The sequence below is a fragment of the Etheostoma spectabile genome, chromosome 5 (genome assembly GCF_008692095.1).
Source record: "Etheostoma spectabile isolate EspeVRDwgs_2016 chromosome 5, UIUC_Espe_1.0, whole genome shotgun sequence".
Classification (NCBI taxonomy): Eukaryota; Metazoa; Chordata; class Actinopteri; order Perciformes; family Percidae; genus Etheostoma; species Etheostoma spectabile.
The window spans coordinates 15725966-15737355 of record NC_045737.1 but is presented as its reverse complement, the minus strand read 5'-3'; the positions used below and the strand labels follow the sequence as shown (position 1 = coordinate 15737355).

At 39.1% G+C, this 11390-nt stretch overlaps 1 protein-coding gene across 1 annotated transcript in view; it reads left to right on the top strand.

Annotated features, from left to right (window-relative positions):
- Nucleotides 1-11390, top strand: part of adamts3 (ADAM metallopeptidase with thrombospondin type 1 motif, 3) — a 170905-nt gene that overhangs the window by 7266 nt on the left and 152249 nt on the right. The window lies entirely within an intron of this gene.

The window sequence follows — 11390 nt, the reverse complement described above, 5'->3', positions numbered from 1 at the left end:
AGGAATTACTGATAAAAAGTAAAATGGTCAACCCTTGTGTTTTCATCTTTTTGGTGAATTTGTGCATCACCAAACACAACAATATGGCTCTTTTATGTATTTTTAAGCCACACTAGTGGTGGTGCTCTAGGAATGACAAGGATGGTCGTGCCGCTTTGAAAGGGCATGCCACCAGACAACGTGGCAATACTGGGAACCATGCGTTTTATACCAGCACTTTTTTGTGACAATTTACACAATAAATTTGTGAGAGAAAAATCGTCCCGTTCCGAACCGGCACACACTCCAAATGGACACTGCACTAGTTTTTTGTACATTTATTGATTGTCTGACTTTTCATCCAGCCGAATTATCTGGTCAAATTTCTCCAGTATTTCTTTTTATTTCTTTTTTATCTTGTTTTGACCAAATACCTGAAAAGATTCATATTTAAACTAAACTAAACTTTATTTTTAGTGTTTATCTCAGCATGCTTACATGATTGCTATAACACACTTAACTAAGATGGTGAGGGTTACATACAGTACAGTACATATTATAATACATTCATTGTTAGTTTTAGGGTATTCGGGGGGGATTTTGGATTATCATCAAAAGAGAAAGTAACACCAGTTTCATTCATTCAATGGCATGTCCTCACTCATATTCATCTGAATGTACCTTGTTGTGCCATGCCATTTAATCTGTTTATTATCTAGTAGACACTACTAGAAATTATGATTGCGTTGGTGCTGCTTTTGTGAAGGTATCAATGCTCACACCTGGCTGCGACAGCCTTCATTGCTGCATAGCAAAAGGCAGCACATGTGAGCTGTTCTTTCAGGACAAGAGTGACATGTGGATCTCATGATCGTGAGAAACTCTGGGGCTTTAACTTAAACCAGTGTGAAACATGAATGCAAAACCTGGTGATCGGCCTTTTCTTAGATATGTGTGTGTGTCCTCATGGTTTGATTCTCAGAGGATTGCCCCACGGTGTCCAGTAGGGATTCAATTTATTCTCTCCACATTACAACACTTGTAACAAAGCCACACATGTAGAGGGAGATTCTGACAGTGTTGCTGGCCAGAAAAACTGACGTGGGTGTGTGAAACTGACATGCACTACTTCCCTGGAAAATTTCAACAGGTTGATTTACAGTAAGAAAGCTGACAGGTGTTGTTCTGCATGAAACTTGAGTCAACCATCATATGATGTCAGACAAACAACATACAGTATTTCTTCCAAGATGAAGGCTAAAATCTTACAGTAAATAGACTGAAATAAAATCTCCTGAGAATAGAGGAAATCAATATTTTATGCAACTAGAAAACTCTCTATGCAGATAACAAAAATGATGAAACATCAAAACAGAAGTTATAAAGTGCTTTCACACATACAAGGCAATCATAAATAGACACATATTGAGACGCAGTATGCCATTCTCAGCTAGTACAAGCTATGCAGTAAATTGACCTTTAAAGCTTGTGTTTAACATCAAAATTATTTTTTAAAGTTTAGAATGATGTTGTAAAAGGAAGCTCTTTCCGTTATTTAAATTCAGATCCACTCTGGTTTCAAAATTAGATCAGGAAATGACAAGATCATGTTTCTGCTGCTAGAATCTGAAACTAGAATCAGAATCTATAAACTAGATCAGAAACACTTCTTCAAACCCACCAGAAATCTACCAATAGCATTATTTTAGGCTGATGTGAAAGTGGCAGAGGAACTCAAAATGATAAATTAGACTTTTCCTCTCTTTAAAGATCACATTGAACAGACTCTTTGGACTTCCTGGTAATTCTTCAGTGGTAATTTCATGCTGCACGAGAACAAAGGACCAAAAATTGCTAATCACTAATTTTTGTTGGGTTTCAATTACTTATCTCCGGAGGGTCGCTGGTTCAAATCCACATACGGACCAAAGTATGGTGGTGGACTGGTAGCTGGAGAGGTGCCACCTCACCTCCTGGGCACTGCCAAGGTGCTCTTGAGCAATGCACTGAACACCCAATTACTCGGGGCGCCTTTCCATGGGCAGCCCCCTCACTCTGAAAGTTTGTTCCAAGATTACCAAGTTTTTGGCAGGAGGTGAAAAGCAAAGCTTTAATATTTCAGATTTTTGATTTTGTCATTTATCTAAAAAAAGTTTTTTTGACGTTTAACTGCTGATGTCTAACAGGCAGCTCTCTAGAGGAGCACTCACTCAAGACATTATTATATTATATTAAATTGTAGTTATACAACCTAAGGGGGAATATATTGAGATAAGAGACAAAATATTCTCTCTGTATGACTCATATAATGATATTAAAATCCTTTTTTCTTTTTCCCCATGAAGCCTCAGCTCTGCCTTTAAGAAATACTAATTTGTTGAATAACTTAATATAAGGTCTACCTAAAGTGCACAGCTTACGAAGACTAATACAAGACGTTTTTCCCCATTTTCAACAAATTTAGAGAGCAATTGTTAACCATTAAAGATTTAAGAAATCTTAAATATGCAAATCTTAGGATGCAGATTGCAGTTTCTAAGGTTTTTATCCTTTTTATCCATGATCCCACAGATGTCCACTGCCTGAAACAGAGCTGTTGAAGTGGAGCAAGTTTTTTCTAGACTATCAATGCTTAGTCTAAAAAAAACTATAAATGGGGCATTTAACGTCCAGTTGCATAGGATGTATCGAAGCATCTGTTTGTGCAAGTGTGCAAAAAGCCTCACGATGAAAGGGGAGAGCTTGGTAATTACAAAGAGCTTGGCAGCTGTCAGTTAGCTCGGCCACTCATGGGAAAATATGTATTATTTTCATTGATTTAGTAAGATCTTTCTGCTCTGTTAAAAGTAAACTATTGTTTCCTATATGTCTGTATTTGCTGCGCTGCGAGCAATGTTTCATTGTTCAGCACAATTTGAATGTCAGAGCCACTCACCGTGAAATGAAAGAACGTACAAAACACCAGTCTAACAACTAAATTCTTTCTGAAATGAACAACAGCGTCTCCTAATATAATCTCCTAAACAAAGGTAATGGCTGTTTGACCTATAAGTCAGTCATTTGCACTTCAGGATTTGGCCGTTTCCTTTGATTGCAGCAGGAGGAAGCAGTTCATCACTAGGGCAGATTCAGTCTCTCTAAGACATTTATAGTTGAACCTCGCAGGAGCTTCAGGGCTGAAAGGGGCCACACAGGATGTGAGAGTTTTGCTTTGTAAATACTGTCGTGGCAGGATGTCACTTTGAAGACGCCAACAGCCATCAAAGGTCTGTTGCTTTGCCCAGTGGAAGGCTGATTTGAGAATGCTGCTGCATGCAAACACTACATGTTATTGTTATGGTTTTGTTTGGGGACAAATAAATACTCAAAAAACTGACTAAAGTCTGATTTAAAAAGTTGCAGCTTAAATATTTTCTAACATGTATACATCCCAAGAGGACTTGTTTTAGTTTAAACTGCAAACAGCTAATTTAGGATATAATGGGATATAAAATAAAGCATGAAAATAAACAGGAAGCAACACGTTTTGGATGTGTTGGGACATAAACACTAGGTAAAAATCAGTTTACACTGACCTGCCTTGTTTGTGGGTAAAGATCAGTAAAAATCAAAAGGCATGTACTACTATACTGTTAAATTCCAGAAATGTATCCATGGATAGTTTTGAATAAAACAGTCAAAAATGTATTTGTACAAAAAATCTAGATAAAGTCTTATTTTATTAAATACTATTGGCAGCTCAATTACTCTGTAGTGTCACATTTGCTACATGAAAAGAGCTCTGGTCATTTCTTTCTTCCCTTTCTATTACCGGAAGTATTTTCTGAGCTGTTGACATCGCAAGATGTTCATTTATTGTTAATTGTGATAAACGGAGCAATGTTACAGGAAAGAAAACATTCTGGATATGGTGGGACATTCATTCTGGGTAATATTCACTTTCAAATAATTACTGTGTGTGTGTGTATGTGTGCTTCACAACCATGCAAGATGTAGTCACCAAACGTGGTAGGTGTGTAGTTGAGATAAAAATGCAGGCATGTTCGAAGATGGGTTTGGTTTGAGCAAGGGTGCCGGAAGTTGGGGGGTAGGAAACTACTGTTGGCGCCTCAGACAGTCTTTGTTGGGACCATTTCATGTGTCGGGGGACATAGTCATCGGCTCATTTGTGCCTTTTCTCCCAATTTTTCTCTTCACTCTAATTCTGGAAGAAAATATGAGCTTTCATTTAAAGAGGACCTTCTTAACAGTTTGGTGCCACTTTTCATCTTTACTGGTTGGTCTTCTTCTAATGCAGAACATGATCATCTTTTCTCCACACGTAAAGCAGGACTGCATAACTGGAGATCAAACACTCGCAAAAACAGTGGTTGCTGATGAAAAAGCATGTTGTTGAGGGCCAGTGGTCTTTGATCTCAAGTGGTAGCCTTAGCCCTCACTAGGTGTGTATTTTACTGTTTCTTAATTATAGCCAGGCTGCTGTCTGGAAGTCTTTACTGCAACAAGCAGGCAGCCAGCCTTATTGCTTAATGCTTATGAGGCAGATATGTCCTCTGCTATAGCAACAGCAGCAGCAGTAGTAGTAGTAGCAGTAGTGTGGGGGTGAGGGTGATCTTTGCTGGCCAGTGTGGGAGACAGCTTTCATGTTTTATGCATGTCAGGGAAACCAGGGAGATGGGTTTCTTTGTAAAAGCTGATTTAACATGTAACCCCTCTGTTTTCTGCCTGGTTTAGTCTCATGTGCTGAGAAGAAACAAATCTGTCTGGGTCAAAGCAGAGGGCACATTCTAAACTGTTGCAAAACTGAGTCTGTCAACTCATTAGCCCATTTATGTATCATGTTCATGCCAGTGATTCATGGTTTCTGCTACAAAACCTTTTTTTTTCATTTTTTTTTTCATTTTTGGTCTCATTACCAGAGTTAAGGATTAGGAAGATTCTACGGTTTAGCTATTATAAAGTTGAAATGGTTTTCTTTATTGTAGTTCACTAGCTGGAATCCGGGTCCTATCAATTATCCTTTGACACTGAGAGAGATCCTGCTGATTTAAAGTCGGCTCTTTGTCATCTTTGTGTGTGCAGTGTGTTTTAGAGCGAGCTCCCTGGGGAGCAGAGCAACAGAGGTCTGTCGAGATCCACATTATCGAGATCCACATATCTTATTGCAGATATGTCGCTAGTTGCACTACAGAAAACTAGATTAGGGGTAATTTAGACACAGTTTCAACATTTTGTCGTCTGTCCACCCAAGAGCCCTATGTCTCAGTATGTACCTTGGTAACAAATCTAAGGAATCCATATCAAATGTATTGTTTATTTTATGTTTGTTTTGAAAAATTACCATCCGCTGAAATATCATTGTCAGATTTGTTTTTTTAAACTCCAATATCAGCTTAATAGAAATTCAGTATTAAGCAGGTAATTACAGGTTCATATTCATGTAAACTTTCTGGCCGTGTTCTGAAAGCTTTGTTCTAATATTTATTCACTTTCCATGCATCTGGTATTCCCTTGCCAGATGCATGTGCACACACGTTCTTGCTAATGGCTTGAATGATTGCTGCATGGGAAGGAGGGATGCTGATGTTTAGGTTTTATGGCTGAAACAAAAGTCTTGATGTCGGTGATTTTGCAGCAGCAGCAGACTGTCTTCTTTGTGAAACCTTGTTTCCTTATGTGGTTCAGAAACTCTTTGTGATGCTCTTTGATATTTTAAGGCTAATCTGTGGACCTTAATGAAGATGGATAAGACTGATAAAGATCCAAAAACCTAAAATCCCATACCCATCTTCTGGATCTCGCAAGATCAAAGAACAGACATACAAGCTGGTAAAATCTTTAATACTTTTACACTTTTTTTTTTAAATATGGGCTCCATGAAGGCATTTGCTTCCGTTTAGGGAATATAATGACAGTGTTTGATCCTAGAAACACACCTGGTCTGTAATGGAGTTTTTTGTGTGAAAGGGCAGTAGTTTTACAAGTACAGTACGTCCCTTGTAAACAGCTGGAGGCAGCGACTCAGCTGAGGATGGTTGGTTTTGTTAGTCTTGTTTCTTTTTCAAGTAGAAGATAACTTATATAAAGTCTTTAGAAAAAAAGATTACATACAAAAGAATGTGACTGACCTCGAGATGTCAGAAGTGGGTGTATATTGTATCATTCCCATCCTCTTCCTCCCACAACACGACTCCTAAGTCCATATCTGGCCTCTCCTTGTGTACACACATGCTTACAGGGTTCCCTTATCACAGAGCCGATGGTTAACATACTGCAGATGTTTTATTGTGGAGCCCTGAAAGGCAAAGAAGTGAAACATCATGTTTGATGTATTTTCGGCCTTAAGGACTCTATCTTCCGTTTTTCAACGAGCTGTGCAAAACAGGGAAGATGGTGAAGTAGAAATGAATGATCTGTATGTGAGGAGTAACTCCCTCACCCTCACACTGTTACAAATTACATTACCTGTAATGGAGTCCCAGGTCTCCCTTTTAATTTTCCTCTCGGCCTTCAGGCAAATGTGGAGATAAGCCACAAGTGAGCTCGAGTTTAGTGTTCTCATCGCTGCAGGGCTGGTGCTGATTTATAATTTTAGATGACTCTTAATATGCCTTTTTGGATGTAACACACAGCTGACGTCAGTGTTAACTCACAGCAATGTTGAAATGAAACACTTGCACTTTGGAACTCATCTAACGTATTGTGTGTCTTGGAGTATTACATTCATTAAGATGTGTCCTAAACATCATTTTAGTCATGTGCTTAGCTCTCTGTGTGTTTTTAGCCAAGTGTTGTGTCTCTAGGAATTGCAATGGCGGTCTACCACTTTGGTCCAGACTCAAATATCTCAACAACTATTTGGGCGGTGCTAAGCTCCACATAGAGCCGCTGCAAAATAGCCTCTGGAAGGAACTTGTGTTGGTGGAACGTGTACGTTCAAAAGTTGTTTTAGTCGTGCAAGAAAAATCTCAGATTGGACAGATAGTCTAGTTAGAGTCTTAATTTACCCTTCAGAGATCTGAGGAGCAGTTGACCATAGTCCCTGTGAATCCACCATTTTAAAAATTCCAGCACAAAGAAAGCGGAAGGAAAATGACATTGGTGAAATGTGGCAGCGGAGCAATCCCGGAAGTGGAAGGTCGAGGATATACACTAGGGATCTGCTGACTTTTGATTTTGATGTTTGAGTTGTATATATGTCAACAACTATAGGATGGATTGGCATGGAATATAGGTACAGACATATCTCCCTCAGGATGAATTGCAATAACTTCGGCGATCCTTTGACATTTGATCTAGCGTCGCCATCCGGTTGAACTTGTCCAAAGGACTTTTCAATCAACCTCAACTGTACTTTATGTTTAGTGCAAATTAGGGAATGTTAGCATGCTAACATGCTAAAATGGGGAACATAATACCTGCTAAAAACAGGCCCCAAGGAAGTGTGCCGGGTTTTGAAGCAAATTAAACATAGTGGCCAAACAGTGGAATTACAACTCAAGGCTTTACTTTACTCTTTACTTTTTCACATATTTATACCTGGCAAAAAAAGATGACTGTAAATCAGTGAATACATTTTTTTGGAGGATCACAACCCCGCGAAATTACTCGTTTAACTATCAGAATTTGATCCATTCGATTTGATAACATTTGGAAAGTCTAGAAGAGACGGAAAATTAAGTAATCTAATCCCTATACAAGTTGCCAAAGTGCTTAACCAGAAGTAGCTGCTCGGCCAACGGAGGTCCTTAGTGCACCTGCTCTTTTGGAAGCAGTAGCGATCGTCATCGTACGTCCATGGCTAAACATCAGCATTTTGGCTTTGTCCTTTTGATCATGTTAGCATGCTGTCACTGAGCTCAAAGCACCTGTTATGTAATGCTTTTGTGCTAATGTTTGCACGACTCTACTGAAATAGTTGGAATAAGTATTCTTTGATGAAAAATTCTATAAGTTTTACTTATTGTTTTTAATAAGGCAGTTGAAGGCTTTATTTACTTTATACTGTAGACATCAGCTGTGTGTCTATGTGATTCATTTTTGTTGTATAACCAAGGGTCCTGTGTGATAAAACAGATTTGTTCATGTGTAGAGATTTTATTACACCATGGTATTTATAACATTAATTTATCTGCTTGTACTAGGGCATTGTAGGTAATTGTGGGTTGCAAATCAATTATCTGGACTGCTTTAAGGCAATATTGAATTCATCCATCCACATCCCTGCTCAAATATAAATACATAAGTAATGTAGTTTTTAATAGAATTTCCAGAAATTCTACAATTCCATTTTGCTGTATACAGTAAGTTACAATCACAAAAAAAATCTGCTCTTTAACATGAATAACCTTTCATGCTGGGGATGAAAAGCTAAAGTCCTATTCAAAACTTCAGATTCACTTTGATCTCCACTGATATTATACAAAACACTGTAGAAAACTATATGAAGCACTGCAGAAGATGTTACAAAACACAACAGAAAGCAGTGTAATGAAAAGTTGTGATGCAGGCTATGATTTCTTACTTCAGAGCTGTTAGGTGTAAACGATGTCAATGTGATTGGCTTTACAGTCACATATAGGCCTTTCAACACACATGCTGAGATCCAGGTTTTTTCAATTCCTTCTGATTATGGAACATCAGATCTGTGTCAATTGTGACAGGGAGGAAATAAAATCTTACCTTTGGGCACTTTCAGCAGCAACAAGAAGTGCGCGTATGTGCCACGAAGTACCGTCTTTTATTTCAGGATGACAAACAAACTGTAAGCTGCTTGGAAATGCCTTAAAGCAACCATGAAATCCTGCTTCCGCCTCACTCATTTGTTTCCATGAAGCAGGACTGCTGGAACAAAAACCTCCTCTTTCTCTGTGTTGCTGAAGGAGGATTTTCTTCTTTTTGAAGCAGGCTTTCGCAGACGGACTGACAGACTGACAGACTGACAGACTGACAGATACAGTCAGACAGACAGGCAGACAAAGAGTGGCAGAGCTGACCTGAAAACATCAGTGACTGGATGTCTGACTGTTGATCTTAACCTTTAACTTGCCAGCGGCTCTGTTAAACTTGGCCACCTCTTAATGTGTGTCATGTGTTGCATAATCGGCTCTGCCAGCCAAAAAGGGGGAGGCACTTCTGTGTCTGTGGTGTGTGTGACTCACGAGTGTAAACACACTGCAGTCCTGATGGGTAATGCATCAGTTGGAGTATCCTTCAGAGCAAAAGCCTGCTCGTTGGAGGACATTTTAACTGAAACTCTCTCCTGACGCTTCGCTGTCAGTCCCAACCCGGCAATTTTAATACCTCCTCTTCAAAATCCCATGGCAAGACTTTGCCTCGAAAGGAAACGTTTAACACCTCTGAGATTCATGAAGAGTGACAAAATGAGCTAATAAGATATGCTGATGTTTTGCTAAGAGTAACGTGTGTTCAGTGGCCTAAACTTTTGGCCTTAGAGACATAAAAGAGCATTCTGGACGAGCACAGCTTCTGACATATCTGGAGCTGCCGTGGAGGGAGAAAAAAAGCAAAGAAAATATCCTATTTGATTAGAAAAAGAAAGTGAGCCAGTTCCCCTTTGCAGTGAACTGTAGACGGGCACAAGAGTTTTATTCACTAATAGTTGTTAATGTTTGGGTATATGGTTTGAGGTACAGGAGGGGAGGCACACAGTTTTCTCCTCAGCAGCCAAGGCTTCAGTGCAGTGTGTGCTGCCGGGGTGCTTTTATTGATATTTATGTGTTTAAACATTTTTAATCATGACCTATATAAACTTAAGAGGAGCCCACAGTTTCTGTTGTCGTTACAGAAGGACATTGAGAGCCTTTCACCAGCGTGAGGTTTTATTTTAAGTTTTCGAAATTGGATGCTTCGACGGCTCCTTAAAAGCCATGTGCAAATGTTTGCTCCGTTTGGGTGAAGCAACACAAAAAGACAGAACTGAAATACGTTTGTCTATTGTTTTTCAACATGCAGCCTGTTTGAGCTTTCATTATCTCTAAACTTTCTGGTTTTGACTGTCTAAAGTTCCAAAAAACACTTAAGAAGGCAACAAAATCTGCCTAAATACAACAGGCATAACTTCAAACACAGATATACACAAAAGAAGTCATGTTAATTTTGCGACTTAAGTACACTTCTGAGATTTTTTTGTTGTTGAAAATGTCTGTTTCTCAAAAATAGGAGTCTACTTCACAACAAATTAACGTGTGTATTTTTTCCCCTTAAATTTCCTTTAAAGGCTGAAAGGATGAAAATGGCAGGTAATGATGACGAAGGTTTGCTCACATTTTTGAAAGCAAACACACCTTTGAACAACACCAAGGGTGAAAGGTGGCAGTGTCCTGGCTGAATTCAAGCCTTTTTTCAACGTTGCAGTACCTCAATTTTTTTTTGGAACGAAAGCACGTTCATACCGACCTCCTTAAGAAGTTTAGACTGAAAGAGACTGTTTTTGAAAAACTGGAGCCCTTCAGCTGAATCCCATATGTTTTTTTTGGCAGACGAGTGCTGTCTGCTTGGCCGGGGCTGATGTTGGGGATATTAAACTGATGGAACACAGGACTCTTGATCCCTTTTTTGAGGGTTGTGTTAAGGTAATAACTGGCTGAGCCTCTGTCAGACACCTGCCATTGTCTCCTCTGGATAACATTGACTACTGGGTGGCCAAACATGTGCCATCAGAAACCCTCCTGCTGTAAAGCCAAACTTGAGATGGCAGAGAGGGTTTTTGTGGGTTCTTGCTTAATGTAAGTGTGTTTTTAAAGCCAATTGTTGTGTTACATTTTTAAAATAATTTTGGAAATGTTGCCAAATAATTATCCACAAGGCATTTTATCTTGCGGACTTTACCTCCCAGAGACATAACTTCCAGCTGCAGATGTACTTTCCTGATGTGTTTTTTGTTTGTGATAGAGATTCCTGGATGATACTTTTGTTTTGATGAAGGTGACGCGATGCGTGAATACTGTGCATGCAGGACTAATAATCACATGCATGCTTTGTTCCACACATCAGTTTACCTGAAGGTGACCCCACTGGTATGCATCAGATTAAATCAAATCCTTAGTCATTGGAAAAACCGACTGTTTTGAGGTTATGCAATATATCTCCTAGTTTTTTACCTTTTGAAATATCTGACTTTTATGCTTTTAGACTGTGGGGTTTCACTGACTTCCTATTGCCTGGTTTCAGTTCTTAAAAATTCTGCTGGTGAGGAAGAAGTTCATCGTACTTTATATCATACGGTAACGGGTAATCTAATCGAGTACTCTTCCCATCTTAATAATGCCGTTACCATTATTGCCGAAAAATGCGGCGCTTTACTATAAATGAAGCTGTTTTTTTTTCATCAGACCAACTAGATCTCTGAGCCGAGAGGGAAAGACTTTTTTTCTTCCTTGGTTAGTGGG